The following is a 13,085-nucleotide window of genomic DNA, read 5'->3' as shown; positions in this document are numbered from 1 at the left end:
AGTAGACGGCAGATTACTTCATAGACTTGTGTCCATCACATGTATTTATCTATCTTATTAGGTTGATAGTATAAATTTAATATATTTTTTAAAAAATCTACCGCCTTTATCCTTGTCTTTTGTTTTGTAAGTGGAATTTTACTTTAGCCAATCAGGAGTCGGCTACTGTTTTAAGCCTTTCTGCCCCTTGTGACATATGGCATTACCGTATGTCTCCAGTAGAGGTCCTCACTGAATCCAGGGCCTCTTGTTTCCAGCAGCTGGTGTCTTGAGAAACCACTTCAATGACACATCATTATGTAGCCTGAAGGACCTGATGTTCATTTTTTTTCAACAGGAAGGAGCTCTTAGCACCACTGAGAGAAAAATTCCTTATTTATAAATAAAACCTGTTTTTAACATTGTATTTCCACATATGTTGAAGACTGAGTTTACCAGAAGCAGTCTGCATTTTGTGTCCTGTGCAGGAAGGCAGCAGTGCGCAGCTGTATAATCTCCCCCAAGACAGAAAGTTCATTGCATACTTCTCTTTCAGTTCCATTGTGCCTGAAGCTGAAGAAGTCATTAGACATTAAACCAAACGTGTGTCCAGGAGCACCCACACCAGGCTCAAAAGTTTCAATGAGGCGTGCCCAAATCCTCACCCTTGTACCAAAGGGTCCACAGGTCAAGCTTCCACAAAGATAGGCACCGCACTCCAGATGTATTTATCAGCTCTTATGCTTTATTGCATGAAAAAGTGACAGGCAGCGACAACCCGCTGTTTCGGCCCATACGGCCTTTATCAAGTTGCCAAAGTGTCATATATACAAACATCAATCAAGTACCATTTATATACCCCCTGTTCCGCCCCTAAGGCGGAACCCCCAAGTGGTATGCAGATAGGGAAGGTAACGCGGACCTGATGGGGAACTTAGGATACATTCAAATCCTCCAATCAAATCATATGCCAAACGCACACCTACCAGGTATCCAATCCCATAGGGGAACCGCTGGTATCCTTCCATTGGCTCAATAGACAGTAATACATGCATCACGCTCCCAGCACTTCCGCAATCCAAGCGGAAATGCGTCACCGCCGGTCATGTGATCAAACCACATGACCGGACACTGGAGCCTATCATCTGCGCTAAACGTCCGGGCCAATAGGAAGCAGCCAGCCTCGGCTCTAAACAGTAGGAGGCGTGTGTAATAAAGGAGATGCGCTCACAGCCAGTCACGGCAGCGCCATCACCTAGCAACAATAAACATAAATAAAACCACGCCATACTCACAACTGCAGCCAAGTTAAAGGTACCTCCACGTGGATAGGATGTTTCAAACGTACACTTCCCTTTGCATCTGTAAAAATTAAAAACAAATACAATACATAAGTAACTTGTTAATACAGATATGATAAAAAGCGCAAGCAGCAGAGACCAACACCTTATTATTCAATAATATTAAATACCAAAGCTTAGGTCATATTCCTTATTTAAACCTGCTGGTCCAGTGGCATTTAATCTTTTGATCCACCCCGACTCCCTACGTAGTAATTCCTTCTGTCTATTGGGGGTATGGGGCACCCCATCAATTGCTATAACACGTAACTGGGAAACATTATGGTTACATCTCGTAAAGTGCTCTGCAACAGTATGCTCAGCCGATTTACCCCTAATAGTGGATTTATGTGACTTCCCTATCTGCATACCACTTGGGGGTTCCGCCTTAGGGGCGGAACAGGGGGTATATAAATGGTACTTGATTGATGTTTGTATATATGACACTTTGGCACCTTGATAAAGGCCGTATGGGCCGAAACAGCGGGCTGTCGCTGCCTGTCACTTTTTCATGCAATAAAGCATAAGAGCTGATAAATACATCTGGAGTGCGGTGCCTATCTTTGTGGAAATTAGACATTAAACTACAGTCATCCATTGTAATTAAAATGTATTGCATATTGTATGCAGTTTGCAACTGGACCAATCAAAATCGACACAGCTGAGAGCTCAAATTACACCTGTGATTACTTGACGTTTAGGTCCAGTTTAAAATGAAATATATGGCAGCCTCCATATCCTTCTCACTTCAGGTACACTATAAATTCAATAAAATAAATGGATAAAGAATTCCATCAAAGGATGTTAAAACCTAAAAATCGTTATTCCACTTAGAATGAAGAAGTTGGCTGTAAACATTAAAAAGTTGGGGTAGCACAGGAACAGTCCACAATCACTCACTGTGATGTGTACCCAGCTGTAATGTTAACGGTGCATTCTGGTATATGTGAAGGTACCAAACTGCACCACCAAGGTGTTTACAAAAATATGGAGGACACGTACACCTGTTTATCCTGTGAACATGCTCATTATATCCTCTGTATTATTGGAAAAGCTTTGTTGGCTATAGTTTGGTACGCTATTATGTACCAATGACACTATGGTTAGCTACACACTATAGACAGCCAATGGTTGTTGTAAACCGGTGGTCCTCAAACTATGGCCCGTGGGCCCAATGCAGCCCGCCAAGGCTTTTTCACTGGCCCCCTAAACACAAAATGTATAACTTATAGATGCAGCTCACTGTACCTTTAAATATTGGCGGCCCGCATATAGAATAACTGTGCTGGAACTACCCATCCACATACTGTAGAAGCCAGTGAGCAGTCACTCGCTGGCTTCCAATTCTGCATCAGGTGACACTGCTGTCCAACTGGATGGCAGATTGTCACCTGGGTATGCTCCGATGTCTGGTGCACAATGGCATTCCTTGGTCGCCGCATTACTGAATGGCTGCTGCTGGGAGCTCTCCTCCAGGCATGATTGGGGGAATCAATTTATAGATTCAGTGTAATGTTTTTCAACATAATTTTATGTATGTTCGCCCCAGCAATCTGAAGTATGTTGACCCGGACCTTGATTGAAAAAGTTTGGGGACTCCTGTGGTAAATATCACACAAGCATCACAAGAAAAATCTAAATTGGTGTCTATGTCATGGTTTGAAGGAAAGGGGAAATACATCCCATAAAAAAAAACAAAAAAAACAGTGGCTGTGGACTGTCTCTTCATTACCTCAGCTTAGGCCCCTTCAACACTTACAGTGGATATCCAGTGCATAAAACATATTAAGTCGACCTCTTTTCCTGTAAAGTTATAATTACCTGCCGCGTCTTGTGAATTATTCCTGTGGCTCCATGTCTGTTGACGTCTGGCACATAGCCCCACCCCTGCTGAAAAATGCCATTTGTTTTCTCTAACTCGAGTTTGGACAAATGGCATTTTTGTGGGGGGAGGGTCTACGCGTTGGAAGTCGCGGAAGGTAATTCTAACTTTACAGGAAAAGAGGATCCATTGAATGTTTTATACGCTAGATATCCGCCTTAAAGGGAAAGGTTCACGGTCAGTAAAAAAAAAAAATGCAAATCCACTTACCTGGAGCTACCTCCAGCCCGTGGCAGGCAGGACGTGCCCTCGGCGCCACTCCACAGGCTCCCGGTCTCCTCCGGTGGCGTACCCGGCTTCCAGGTCGGGCTCCTCTGCGCTCCAAAATGCGCCTCACGCGGGCGCGCTGATGTCATCGGACGTCCTCCGGGCTGTACTGCGCAGGCGTCCTGCCTGCCACGGGCTGGAGGAAGCCCCAGGTAAGTGGATTTGCATTTTTATTTTATTTTTTTTACTGACCGTGAACCTTCCCTTTAAAGTGGACCCAAACCATACATTTTACAACATTTTACATTCCACAATTCAAAATATTTAATTGCACCACTTTAACACATACAAAGATAAACAAACACTCCTTCAAGCCTATGAGCATTTCAGAGCATACTTTTCACCCTCCTCTTTGCATAACTAGGGTTATACAGGTGGCAGCCATTAACAATTCCTCCTTTGCCAGACACCATCTACTCCACCAGTCTGCCGGATTCTGTCCCGGCAATATGAAAGGAAGGGAGGGGTTCCTCCAGTAAATGTAAAATATTTTATATTTGTCATCATGCAGCTGAAAAAAGGCTGCTATTTATTATTATCATTTAGAAAATAGATTTTATTTCTGAAATCTTGTATTTTTATTTTGGATCTAAGCGCATTGGAAAACAGAAGTGCTGAATGGCAATCCCATTTTAATGCAATTTTCAACAATGCTATTGCGATTTCATTAATTATAATGAATGGATATCACTATGCCCTTTGTGTATTTTCATTGTAAACCATGCATTATGATTCCACTAAGAATCCCCACATGGACAGGGATATCAGATAGTGCAGTCTAAGCACTTCTGGGCCCATATGCAGTTCACTTTTCTCCTTACTTTTCTCCTGGGTGATCTTTTCAAAATTGTCAATAAAATGCCCTTTAAACCACCAGCAAACAAGAAAACACTCAAAATAATTTTGATAGTACTTTTTCACCTACTTTTTGGTAGTTTTTCAGTTGCTAAGGGCTGAAAAGTTATTTTAAATAGGAGATGAAACATTATCTCCTAGGATAAAACTGAGGAGAAAAAGTTAATTGCATATGGGCCCTGGTGTCCCTGCGGATCCTGAAAACGCCCCAGAAATCGCGGCATGTGGGTAAGAGGCCAAACAAAGTTTTTAGTACTTTAACTTCAATGAGTTCAGCTGAGTTGAAGATCGGGGATACCCAAACTTTTTCGGTCAAGGGCCAGTTCAACATTCTTCAGACTGCTCAGGGGCCGGAACATATATAATGTATTGAAAAACATTACATTGAATCTAGGTATTGATTTCCCCCAATCATGCAAAAAGGAGAGCTCCCAGCAGCAGCCATTCAGTCATGTGGCGCCCGAAGAACGTCTTTGTTATTCAGATGGTGAATCATACCCAGGTGACAACCCACCGTCCAATTAAACAGCAGTGTCACCTGATGCAGAATTGGATTGGAAGCCAGCGAATGACTGCTCGCTGGCTTCTACAGTATGTGGATGGGTGGCGCCAGCACTGCTATTCTGTATGGGGGCCGCCGACATTTAAAGTTGCAGTGGGCCACATCTATAAATTCTACATTTTGTCAAGCAGGCAGACAGACAAATGACAGCGCTCAAGGCTGCACCTGAAATGAAAACCAACAGAGGCATGCAGATCCCCACTGGGGCTAAATACATGCCTTGAATACAAAATAGATGCAATTATGTACTAAAGGGGCCCATACACCTAACGATTTTCCCGCCGAAATATGGCCGTTTCGATCATCGTGATCGAAACGGACGTGAAATCGCCGTGCACACCGCTGAGAGAACGATGGATTTCCGTCCGAAATCCATCATTCCCGTCGATCTATCCGTGCAGAAGATTTTTCTCGGTCGCTGGCGGGTCGGGAGTGCGTCGATATCGGCGTTCGAATGCCCGACGACCAACGCAATACAGCGGGTATACATTACCTGCTCCACCGGCGTGAGTCCCCTGGTCCACCGCTGTCTTCTCCGGCTGGTCCCGGCATCTTCTCCGCATCAGCTTCCGCATCCCGGCATCCGGCATAACTTCCTGTGTCACTGCAGTGACAGCGGGAGTACAAATAGAGGGCGCTCTATTTCAACTCCCGCTGTCACCGGAGTGACAGAAAGTTATATGCGGATGCCAGCCGGGAGCCGATGCGGAGAAGATGCCGGGACCAGGCCGAGAAGACATCGGTGGACCAGGGGACTCGCGCCGGCGGAGCAGGTAATGTATGCGGGGGGGGGGGGGGAGGGGGTTGGGCGGCAGTTCCACAGATTGTGATCAGTTTCAGGCTGAAATCGATTCACAATCTGTTTGCAGTAAAGGTGGCCATACGATCCCTCTCTGATCAGATTCGATCAGAGAGGGATCTATCTTTTGGTCGAATCTGATGGCAAATCGACCAGTGTATGGCCACCTTTATTCTAATCTAAAAGATTTTGACTACAGATTGAAGCAATGAATGCAGCTAGCCACAGGTATACTTACGTTCAATTTGTACAGCGGGAGACATGGCAGCGCTTTCATACAGAGGCTGCAGCCAAATGATTTATCTGCATGGATGTGCAGAGCTCCAGAAACTGGACAACATTACACAACTAGCGCTCAAAACCGTTATAACAAAGAAGGGTGTTGGCTTCAGTTAATAATTTGTGCACAGATTATTCCCTAGTGGACTTCCCCACGGCGATGAAGGACCCTCACGGGGAAGGCCTAACACTAGTCTAACATTATAAAACATAATTTTTCCTTGTGCTGCTGATCATAAATGGTATACACATTTAATCAAGCAGGTAGGCAAATGACAGCGCTCAAGGCTGCACCTGAAATGAAAACCAATAGAGGCATGCAGAGCCCCACTGGGGCTAAATACCTGCCTTAAATGCAAAACAGATGCAATTATGTACTAATTCTAATCTAAAAGATTTTGAATACAGATTGAAGCAATGAATGTAGCTAGCCACTAGTATACTTACGTTCAATTTGTACAGCGGGAGACATGGCAGCGCTTTCATACAGAGCTGTACCCAAATGATCTATCTGCATGGATGTGCAGAGCTCCAGAAACTGAAGGGGCCAGTGAAAAAGCCTCGGCGGGCCGCATTTGGCCCGTGGGCCATAGTTTGAGGACCACTGCTGTAGTCGGCTGATGAAAAAGTAGGTGTGGACAATACTGGGCGTTGTCGCATACAACATGTGTGGTGAACCATAGTTCTGGTTCTCGTATTCGTGTGGTGAGTCGTACCTGTGTGACTGATACGTGTAGTGAAGACGGGAACCTGAGGTGAGCCAAATGAAACCTGCCATATTTACTTCATTTAAAGTGGACCTGAACTCTTGCATAGGACTCAAGGAAGCAAATTCACCCTGTGCGTTTTTAGAGAGAAAAGCCTGTCTAATCCCCCCTCACCTTCAAGTAATCACAAGTGAAATATGATCTCTCAGCACACAAATTTGGCAGTCCATGGTGGACACAGCCAATATATAAACACAAGATGATAACCCTTTGTCTGCTTCCATGACAGCAAGAAGTAGACACACTGCAGATTTATTGTAGGCGTTCTGTAAGCTGTAACAGATAAATGTTTTTTATGTAAAGGTTATTATGCTGTTGCTTATCTTTTATAGCAGAGAGGAAGCTCTGAGTTCAGGTCCGCTTTAAACAATACCAGTTGTCTGGCCTGTTGCTGATGTTTCTGACACCAGTAGTGTCTGAATCAAACACCTGAAACAAGCATGTGGCTAATCTAGTCAGACTTCAGTCAGAGCACCTAATCTGCATGTGTGTTCAAGGTCTATGGCTAAAATATTAGAGTGCAGATGTTCAGCAGGACAGCCAGGCAATGCGCATTGTTTAAAAGGAAATGAATAGGCCAGCCTTCATATCCCTCTCAAATAACATAATTACAAATAATCTAAAAATGTAGGCAAGTAAGTATAGGCCTACCTGCATGAAGTTCAACTCCCCACTGATTTCAATTGTATTTATTGAAGCATATAGGACAACATGTTTTGCTGCAATTTAGCCACTTCTTCAGGTCAATATAGTACCAATACAACAGAGGAAAGGAGCTCGGAGTGCCTTTGGCCTCAATTCACTAAGCTAATCTCCTGTCTTTAATAACGTTTGTATAGTTATCACCATGGTGACGAGGCATGTAGTATTCAGGAAACATTTTACATCAGGCAAACCTAAAGTTAACTGTTCAGTCCTTAAAATAACTCCAGAATTGTAAAGATAAAGACGGGCTGTTAATTAACTGCATGAAAAAATGACTACAGAGGAGGTAATTTAACTACAGAGGAGGTAACTTAAGGAATGAAGAGATAAGATAACTCTCTCACTGTGCTGTGGCAAGTTTTCTCTTGCCTTATTATCTCCAGCATGATCTTAGTGAATTGAGGCCAAAGTGTCTCTCAACTCTGTACCTAATTACCTGTAGTTATAAAATGCCTACATGAGAACTGATGAAGTTGCTCCATAGAGTGACAAAACATCTTCTAGAACAGAAAAAAAGCGTCTAATTGAAAATACAGCATCTTATTTTACTTAGGAAATAGTGTAACCTGGATAAATAATACAAAAAACACAACCGTTTTTAACACACACACACCCACACCCACTCTACCTATATCGGCCTAAACTGCGTAATTGGCTGACGATATCCTTTAGTAAGCCCTTTTTGTATTTCCCTAAATCCCTGTACAACCATATGGAAGCTGAAGTTTGCTTCTTGGATGAAATAATAAAGTTTGCCCCATTCCCAGCAATTGAGCGAGCCATTGTGCCCACATTCAGAGGGGCCAATCTGCGGCTCTTCCCAGTGTCTGCACCCCAGAGAGGCAGATGGATAACAGGCCGGGACCCCCCTCCACCCTCTTTCTCAGACGTCTCTGGCCATGACTAGCAGGATTTGTCCCAGCCTTTATCCTGCACATAATAGCGTGATTAGCAGATAAGAAGCACGTTACCTAGCATGGGGCTGCCTCTGATGATGGCCAGGCGCGGCTCTGTAAGACGGCCAGAGGCATGTCACGCGATTATGCCGCTAAGAGTCGGGGTCTGCTTACCTCTATTCTCCCCGGCTCCCGCGGAGCACGAACGTGTTGAGTTCCAGAGCACAAAAGATCGTTTAAAGACCGTAAAAGGATCATTAAGAGATCATTTAGAGGGAATTCAGACCTAAGGGTCGACATGCAAGTTATGATCCCCTCCCCGCCTGAAACGCAATCCGCTGCTGTAGGCGTTCTCATAATACTGTATATCATTGGGAGCTTGTCCCATTCAACATTACCAGTCTGCTTCCAAATCAGGATGGAGATTGTATATAGAGATCCAAAACAAAACAAAAATCCAAAAATATTAACCACTACATTTTGCATTTCTGTTGAGGGTAGAGAAGCTCATATTTGATACCCTTATAAACTATAGTTGTACGTTTTTGTTGCATTGTGTTAACTGAGCGTTTAATCTTTGATTCTGAATCAGATATTGTATATTTATGGTGAAGCAGGATGGTACAAGGGCCAGCTAAAAAATAGCACCGCCATAGACGGTAAAAATAAAAGCCATGACGAGCAGCAGTGAATGATGGCGCAGGTAAATAGCGGGCGACATAAGTGTCGTTTATTGCAGCTGGTCGTGGCCTTTACTATTGCCGCCTATGGCAGCAGCGGGGTATTTTAAGGTGTTGAGAGTAGACCCAAGGGGTGGGGTTAGGCATGGGTGTAGTTAAGTTTAGGCGCCAGGGTGGGGTGATTAAGGTTAGGCACATTTTCTCACAAACATCTGATCTGCATGCTTGTTCAGGGTCTATGGCTAAAAGTGTCAAAGGCAGAGGATCAGCAGGAGAGACAGGCAATGTGCATTGTTTGAAATTGTCAGCCTCTATACCCCTCTCATTTCAGTTGTCCTTTAACCCCCTTGCCGTTCCAATTGTGTCGGCAAGGGGGCGGCGCAGTACTTTTTTTAAATGTATTTATTTTTAAATCCTGTACCTGCGCCCAGGGCTCGCTACATGGTAGCCGCTGACAAGCGGCATCCCCCTATCTACCTCGATCGCCGCCGGTGATCTGCGGAAGCAGGAAATCCCGTTGAGAACGGGATTTCCTGCAGGGCTTCCGACGGGGCGGGATGACGTCACCGTCGTCATGGACGTTGGGGCGTCAGAGGGAATCCCGATCCACCCCTCAGCGCTGCCTGGCACTGATTGGCCAGGCTGCGCAAGGGGTCTGGAGGGTGGGGGGGGGGAGGGGGGTGCGGCCGGTGGCGGCGATCGAAACATGCACGCAGCTAGCAAAGTGCTAGTTGCGTGCAATAAAAAAAATTGTGAAAATCGGCCCAGCGGGGCCTGAGAAATCCTCCTGCGCAGGTTACCCCGAGCTGAGCTCAGGATAACCGGCAAGGAGGTTAAAGGTCGGCCTCAGAAGGGGCTGTTTAAGGTTAGGCAGGACCGGGATGAGGGGGGGGGGGGTCTTAAAGATGAGGGAGGGCTCTGTGTGAGAATAGGGTTAGGCTAGGTCAATGATGGCTAACCTTTCAGAGGCCGAGTGCCCAAACTGCGACCTAACATCGACTTATTTATCACCGAGTGTGAATGGGGGGGAGGGGTTGCGCGCTGCGCCAAAAAACGGGCGTGGACATGACGTATGGGCGGAGCTAATGTAATGATGTAACAGCGAGGCATAAGAAAGTAGCGTTTCCACCTAGATGTGGTGAAACGCGGATTCGCATCATGGGTGTGCAGAAACTGTGTGATGCTATTTATTAGTATACCCGCCGTAACCCCAAAGCAGCAAGCATAGCCAACTATGACCATTAAATAATAAATGCAGCAACAGTTACCCCAGACACCAGAAAATAAACGCAATGTGGTAAACATTTCAGCAGAAAATAACGTAATGTTAGTAACATTTCAGCAGAAAATCACGCAATGTGGGCAACATTTCAGCAGAAAATAATGCAGTGGGCAGCATTTCAGCAGAAAGTAAACGCAGTGGGCAGCATTTCAGCAGAAAATAAACGCAGTGGGCAGCATTTCAGCAGAAAATAAACGCAGTGGGCAACATTTTAGCAGAAAGTAAACGTAGTGGGCAGCATTTCAGCAGAAAATAAACGCAGTGGGCAGCATTTCAGCAGAAAATAAACGCAGTGGCCCGCATTTCAGCAGAGAATAAACGCAGTGGGCCGCATTTCAGCAGAAAATAAACGCAGTGGGCCGCATTTCAGCAGAAAATAAACGCAGTGGGACACATTTCAGCAGAAAATAAACGCAGTGGGCCACATTTCAGCAGAAAATAACGCAGTGGGCCACATTTCACCAGAAAATAACGCAATGTGGGCTACATTTCACCAGAAAATAACAGTGGGCAGCATTTCACCAGAAAATAACGCATAGTGGGAAACATTTCAGCAGAAAATAATGCAATGTGACCAACATTTCAGCAGAAAATAAATGCAATGTGACCAACATTTCAGCAGAAAATAAATGCAATGAGCCACATTTCACCAGAAAATAAACGCAGTGGGCAGTACATTTCACCAGAAAATAAACGCAATGTGGGAAACATTTTAGCAGAAAATAACACAGTGGGCCGCATTTCACCTGCAAAAAAAGTAATGTACTCACCTGACAGAAGTCTTCATTCTCGACCGGGCTCTGGCGCGCATCTCCCCCGGACGATCCTCCTGCAGTCTCCCACGCTGACGGGCAGAGAGCAGGGCTTACCGGACGATGGTGCCCAAAGCCCTGTACTGGAGACACAAATACTCTCCAGTACAGGACTACGGACGCCATCTTCCCGTAGCTCTGCTCTGCCTCCCGGGAGGCTGCGGGCTATAAACTGGCGCGGTGGCATCTAGTAGATGCTGCAGTTCACAAGCAGCGTTGGCGTGTCAGCAGATTAGGCTACGCGTGCCGTTGGCGAGCCATAGGCTCGCCAACGCTGGGCTAGGTCATTTGTAAAATGCGGGTAAAGATTACTGATATTTTCCTAAAGGAAATAAGTACTGTATATTCTGGCATATAAGACTACTTTTCAACCTTTGAAAATCATCTGAAAAGTCAGGGGTCGTCTTATACGCCGGGTGTCATTGATGCCAGGTGATACGCCCTATCCGTTTACCGACTATCAGATCTCCGTGCTGAGGATTGTAGTGAAGCGGCGCAGGTTCACATGTGCGAGATCTGAGAGGCAGAGGAGGTGGTAAATGGGATACAAGGGTGGGCCAGAAAGGTGAAACAGGCATGTTTTATGGGCACAGCGCAATTTATTCTTCCATACCGCTATGATAAACAGGGAGACGAGAAGAGCTGACCAATCCACTTAGGGAGAGGGAGAGTTGACCAATCCAACCAGTCATTCGCCTGTATACTGTTATATACTGGGTACCACATACAGTACAGCACCAGTATTTGTTCATACATAGCACCAGTATATGATGTTTTTTTATTTGGTGTGCGTTGGAGGAGGGGTAGTCTTATTATACAGCAAGTATATCCCAAAATCTGTATTTTAACTGGACAGGTTGGGGGTCGTCTTATACGCCCAGTCATCTTATACGCCGGAATATACAGTAGTAGAATATCGGTAATTTTACTGGCAGTCTCTGGCCCTATTTTATGAGGTGCCATTTTTATAAGTATGCTGGGATAGGAGGCAGTGGGTGTCGGTAATGGTGGAGGAGGATGAGGATAGGAGCTGTCCGTAGTGGTAGAGCTGGATGGGGATAGGAACCGTCGGTAATGGTGGAGGAAGATGAGGATAGGAGCCATCAGTAATGGTGGAGCAGGATGGGGATAGGAGCTGTCAGTAATGGTGGAGCAGGATGGGGATAGGAGCCGTCAGTAATGGTGGAGCAGGATGGGGATAGGAGCCATCAGTAATGGTGGAGGAAGATGAGGATAGGAGCCATCAGTAATGGAGCAGGATGGGGATAGGAGCCGTCAGTAGTGGTGGTGGAGGAGGATGGGGATAGGAGCCATCAGTAATGGGGGAGCAGGATGGGGATAGGAGCCATCAGTTATGGTGGAGCAGGATGGGGATAGGAGCCATCAGTAATGGTGGAGCAGGATGGGGATAGGAGCCATCAGTAATGGTGGAGCAAGATGGGTATAGGAGCCGTCAGTAATATATAGTAGCAAATATATCGGCGCCAAGGGACAATGGAACCACCGCTGAGAAGAACAATGTCCAAAAGTTCAGAAGTCAGGCATACATCAAAGGTCAGCGCAGGTTTAGAAAGTCATTATATGTAGGGAATGGTAAATTCTTCACCACAATATATCAAATGCTCAGAGGTAGATATCCGCCAAACATCAAAACTAGAAAAGGCTTACCAGCTCCCAACAACCCACATTATAAGGTTGTAAAATGGCTCAGGTCACAGATAACGTCCAGGGAACATCAGACGTCGTGAAGATCCAGTGGACATCCGTATGGAGGTAAAGTTTCAGGAATTTATATAGGAAAACAAAAACGGCAATATCTAAGCGTAACCCGTTTATTTAGATAAAATTTCTTTAAAAGGCAGTAGATATAAAAACGATAACTCACATACGGGGCCCATAAACAGGGAACCCCGGAAGATTAGCGCGCATGTAATGGTCAATCGTAGATCAACAGACAATGGTGCCGCCTGTTACCTTCCC

At 45.3% G+C, this 13,085-nt stretch overlaps 1 protein-coding gene across 2 annotated transcripts in view; it reads left to right on the top strand.

Annotated features, from left to right (window-relative positions):
- Positions 1–13,085, top strand: part of DDX31 (DEAD-box helicase 31) — a 127,138-nt gene that overhangs the window by 104,686 nt on the left and 9,367 nt on the right. The window lies entirely within an intron of this gene.

The sequence above is a fragment of the Hyperolius riggenbachi genome, chromosome 8, assembly GCF_040937935.1.
Source record: "Hyperolius riggenbachi isolate aHypRig1 chromosome 8, aHypRig1.pri, whole genome shotgun sequence".
Classification (NCBI taxonomy): Eukaryota; Metazoa; Chordata; class Amphibia; order Anura; family Hyperoliidae; genus Hyperolius; species Hyperolius riggenbachi.
Note: the sequence above shows the minus strand (reverse complement) of the source record. Positions and strands in the feature narration are given on the sequence as shown.